The sequence below is a fragment of the Cryptomeria japonica genome, unplaced genomic scaffold (assembly GCF_030272615.1).
Source record: "Cryptomeria japonica unplaced genomic scaffold, Sugi_1.0 HiC_scaffold_52, whole genome shotgun sequence".
Classification (NCBI taxonomy): Eukaryota; Viridiplantae; Streptophyta; class Pinopsida; order Cupressales; family Cupressaceae; genus Cryptomeria; species Cryptomeria japonica.
The window spans coordinates 399,687-404,453 of record NW_026728874.1 but is presented as its reverse complement, the minus strand read 5'-3'; the positions used below and the strand labels follow the sequence as shown (position 1 = coordinate 404,453).

At 57.7% G+C, this 4,767-nt stretch overlaps 1 non-coding gene across 1 annotated transcript; it reads left to right on the top strand.

Moving 5' to 3' along the window:
• Positions 1–4,343: 4,343 nt before the first annotated feature.
• Positions 4,344–4,462, top strand: LOC131862865 (5S ribosomal RNA). Its single transcript, XR_009361801.1, has one exon. It is a non-coding gene; the product is annotated as a 5S ribosomal RNA (ribosomal RNA).
• Positions 4,463–4,767: the final 305 nt, after the last annotated feature.

Here is a 4,767-nt window from a genome sequence, read left to right as displayed (position 1 = left end):
CCCCAACTTCCGAACTCGCCTGCAACGACCGAACCAGCGCCTTGGTGCGCACCAAAAGTGCGCACTTTTGGAGGGCACTTTTGTGCGCTCCAAAGGTGCGCACTTTTGGAGGGCACTTTTCTGCGCTCCAAAGGTGCGCACTTTTGGAGGGCACTTTTTGGAGGGCACTTTTCTGCGCTCCAAAGGTGCGCACTTTTGGAGGGCACTTTTTGGAGGGCACTTTTCTGCGCTCCAAAGGTGCGCACTTTTGGAGGGCACTTTTTGGAGGGCACTTTTCTGCGCTCCAAAGGTGCGCACTTTTGGAGGGCACTTTTTGGAGGGCACTTTTCTGCGCTCCAAAGGTGCGCACTTTTGGAGGGCACTTTTTGGAGGGCACTTTTCTGCGCTCCAAAGGTGCGCACTTTTGGAGGGCACTTTTCTGCGCTCCAAAGGTGCGCACTTTTGGAGGGCACTTTTTGGAGGGCACTTTTCTGCGCTCCAAAGGTGCGCACTTTTGGAGGGCACTTTTCTGCGCTCCAAAGGTGCGCACTTTTGGAGGGCACTTTTCTGCGCTCCAAAGGTGCGCACTTTTGGAGGGCACTTTTGTGCACTCCAAAGGTGCGCACTTTTGGAGGGCACTTTTCCTGTGCTCCAAAGGTGCACACCTAGGTGAGCACCTTCGACCACACCTTGTAGCACACCAAACTCTGACTTTCGACTTCATCCGCAATGCAGGGTCTTTGAGGTTGGCGCAATGCGCACAACCAGGGGAGTCGACCCATCAAACCCAACACCTCCCCTATATAAGCTATTTGTCTGATTCTCATACATGCGTAGCCTGCAGGAGCAATTAGGACATCGACCCCAACTTTCGGCTTCTAAACGAAAACAAGGTCTTTGAGGTTGGTGTAATGCGAACAACTAGGGGAGTCAACCCATCAAACCCAACACCTCCCCTATATAAGCTATTTGTCTGATTCTCATACATGTGTAGTCTACAGGAGCAATTAGGACATCGACCCCAACTTTTGACTTCTTAACGAAAACAAGGTCTTTGAGGTTGACGTAATGCGCACAACCAGGGGAGTCGACCCATCAAACCCAACACCTCCCCTATATAAGCTATTTGTCCGATTCTCATACATGTGTAGCCTGCAGGAGCCATTAGGACATTGACCCCAACTTTTGACTTCTTAACGAAAACAAGGTCTTTGAGGTTGGCGTAATGCGCACAACCAAGGGAGTTGACCCATCAAACCCAACACCTCCCCTATATAAGCTATTTGTCTGATTCTCATACATGTGTAGCCTGCAACAACGATTAGGACATCCACCCCAACTTCTGAATTCGTCTGCGTTGACCGCACCAAAGGTGCACGCCTTGGTGCTCACCAAAATCCGACTTCCGACTTCTTCTGCTATGCGGGGTCTTTGAGGTTGGCGCAGTGCGCACAACCAGGGGAGTCAACCCACCGAATGCAACACCTCCCCTATATAAGCTATTTGTCTGATTCTCATACATGCGTAGACTGCAGCAATGATTAGGACATCCACCCCAACTTTTGACTTCTTAAACAAGACAGGGTCTTTGAAGTTGGTGCAGTGCACACAACCAGGGGAGTCGACCCATCAAACGCAACACCTCCCCTATATAAAGCTATTTGTCCGATTCTCATACGTGTAGTCTGCAGCAGCGATTAGGACATCGACCCCAACTTCCGAATTCGTTTGCATTGACCGCACCAAAGGTGCACGCCTTGGTGTGCACCCTGGAGTGCACTTTGGTGCTCACCTCGGTGCACACTTTGGTGTGCACCTCGGTGTGCACCAAAGGTGCGCACCTTGGAGCGCACCAAAGGTGTACACTTTGGAGCGCACCACATAGGGTCTTTGAGAGGTTGGCGCAGTGCGCACACCAAGGTGGGTGTTGAGGTGCGTGCCGAGGTGGGTGGGTGCTAGGGTGCGCTCCATGGTGGGTGCCAGGGTGGGTGCGTGCTAGGGTGGATTCCAAAGAGGGTCATAGGGTGGGTGCCAAGGTGGGTTGGTGATATAGTGGGTTCAAAGGTGGGTACTAGGGTGGGTTCCAAGGTGGGTCACAAGTTGGGTGCCAGGATGCGTGGGTGTTAGGTTGGGTGCCAAGGTGGGCTCCTGCGTGGGTGGGTGCTAGGGTGGGTTTCAAGGTGGACGCGAGGGCGGGTGCCAAGGTGGGTAACAAGTTGGGTGTTAGGATGGGTGAGTGCTAGAGTGGGTGCCAAGGTGGGTGGGTGCTAAGGTGGATGCCAAGGTGGTTCACAGGGTGGGTGGGTTCTAGGGTGAGTTCCAAGGTGGGTCACAGGTTCAGTGCTAGGGTGGGTGTCAAGGCGGGTGTCGAGGTGCCTGGGTGCTAGGGTGTGGATGCCAATGTGGGTCATAGGGTGGGTACTAGGGTGGGCTGCAATGTGGGTGCCAAGGTGGGTAACATGCTCGGTGGGTTCTAAATTGGGTGCCAGGGTGGGTGTGCACCCACCTTGCCCGAGGTGGGTGCCAAGGTGCCAGTGTGGGTGGGTGCTAAGGTGGATGCCAAGGTGGGTGAGAAGGTGGGTGATAGGTTGAGTGGTAGGATGGGTGGGTGCCAAGATGGGTCACAGGGTGGGTGCAAGGGTGGGTAGGTGCTAGGGTTGGTGTCAGGGTGGGTGGGTGCTAGGTTGGGTTCCAAGGTGGGTGCGAGGGTGAGTGTCAAGGTGGGTCACAGGTTAGGTGCTAGGATGGGTGAGTGCTAGGGTGCAAAGGTGCCAGGGTGGGTGCTAGGATGGGTCGATGCTAGGGTGAGTGGCAAGGTGGGTCCACAAGTGTCAAGGTGGGTGCCGAGGTGGGTGCCAAGTCGGCGACTGCTATGGTGGATGCCAAGGTGGGTCACGGGGTGGGTGCCAAGTTGCTAGGTTGGGTTCCAAGGTGGGTGCCAACGTGGGTGCTAGGGTGCGTGGGTTAAAGGGTGTGTCACAACGTGGGTGCCAGGATGGGTGCGCACCCACACTGGCCAAGACGGGTGCGGGTGCAAGGTTGGGTTCCAAGCCCGGTCACAGGCTGGGTGTTAGGATGGGTGGGTGCCAAGGTGGGCACCAGGGTGGGTGCACCCACCCTGGCCAAGGTGGGTCACGGGGTGGGTCCTAGGGTGGGTAACGGGGTGGGTACTAAGGTGCGTGCCAAGGTGGGTCATAGGGTGGGTGCCAAGGTGGGCACCAGGGTGGGTGTGCACCAACCCTAGCCAGGGTAGGTCACGGGGTGGTTGTCGGGGTGGGCGTCAAGGAGCCAAGGTGGGTGGCAAGTAGCCAAGTTGCGTGCCAAGGTGGGTGTCGGGGTGGGTGCCAAGGATCCAAGGTGGGTGCCAAGGAACCAAGGTGGGTGTCTGGGTGGGTGCCGAGGTGGGAGCCAGGGTGGGTCCCAAGGTGAGTGCAAAGGTGGGTGCCAGGGTCAAGGTGAGTGCCAATGTGGGTTCCAAGGTGCCAGGGTCAGGGTGAGTGCCAATGTGGGTTCAAAGGTGCTAAGTTGGGTGCGAGGTTGGGTGCGAGGGTGGGTGGGTGCCAAGGTGTGCTAGGTGGAAGCCCGGGTGGGTCGGCATCCCATGGGTGTCGAGTTGGGTGCCTGATGGGTGCTTCTTGTCAAGTTTTAGTCGTCGGGACTCATTTCGAGCCTTAGAGGTCGTTTCTTGTCCGGTTGCCCTGTCTTCGACCTGGGAACCCAATTTTGGTCCTCGGGTCCCATTTTTTTTTGTCTCGCATCCCACTTTTGGCCTGTGGCCTTTTCGGGGTCGATTCTCGTTTTGGGCATCAGAGCATGTTTCTTCTCCTAAAACCCAATATTTGTTTATTAAGTCTCGGAACACATTTTTGTTCTCGTGGACCCATCATGGGTCTTGGAACGCATTTGTGGTCCTTGGGTCCCATTTTGCATCCCGAAACTTGTGTTTTGGTGCTTGATCCCTATTTTGGGTGCCCACCTTGCACCAAGTGCGCACCCGGGGCAAACCGAGCGCCTTGGTGCACCGGGGCAAGATCGAGCGTGCACCCGAGGCGCCCCGAACATGCACCAAGGTGCACTCGGCCCACATGTGAGCGCAGGTCGTTGCGCCCGAGGTGGTGTGTGGGCACCGCGTTGCAGACGGGACACTGCACGCACACGACGCCCCCTCCAGGTGCACGCACGTAGGCCGGGCCGGGTGCACACCCGACGCCCTAGCAAGGTGCGCGCACCCGGGCAGGGCTCACACTTGGCGAACGGGGCGCACTTCGCGAGGGAGGGTGTGCACCTCGACGGGGGTGGGTGGCCGGGGTGGATTCGCACGTGGGTCGCGGTTTGCTAAGTACACACTGCGACAAGCTCATAACGGGTGCGATCATACCAGCGTTAGTGCACCGGATCCCATCAGAACTCCGCAGTTAAGCGCGCTTGGGCCGGAGTAGTACTGGGATGGGTGACCTCCCGGGAAGTCCCGGTGTTGCACCCTTTTTTAGTTTTTCGCCGGGCGTCGCAATGCTATTTGAATAAACCTTTTGCCCGTTTGCGTTCTCGTCGGGGCCGGGCCGGGCCGGGGTGCGCTGCCCGCACTACCGCGCGCGCGGGGGCGACACCGAGCGCGCACCCGAGGCGCCCCGAGCACACAGGCCACGGTGCAACCCGGGCGTTGTGCGCGCACCCCGGTGCGCCCGAGGTGCTGCGCGCGCACCCAGGTGAAATCGGTGTGCACCTCGGCCAGTGCGCGCTCGGTCGAGTCGCGCACGTTGGCCAAGGTGCACGGTGATGTTTCTTACT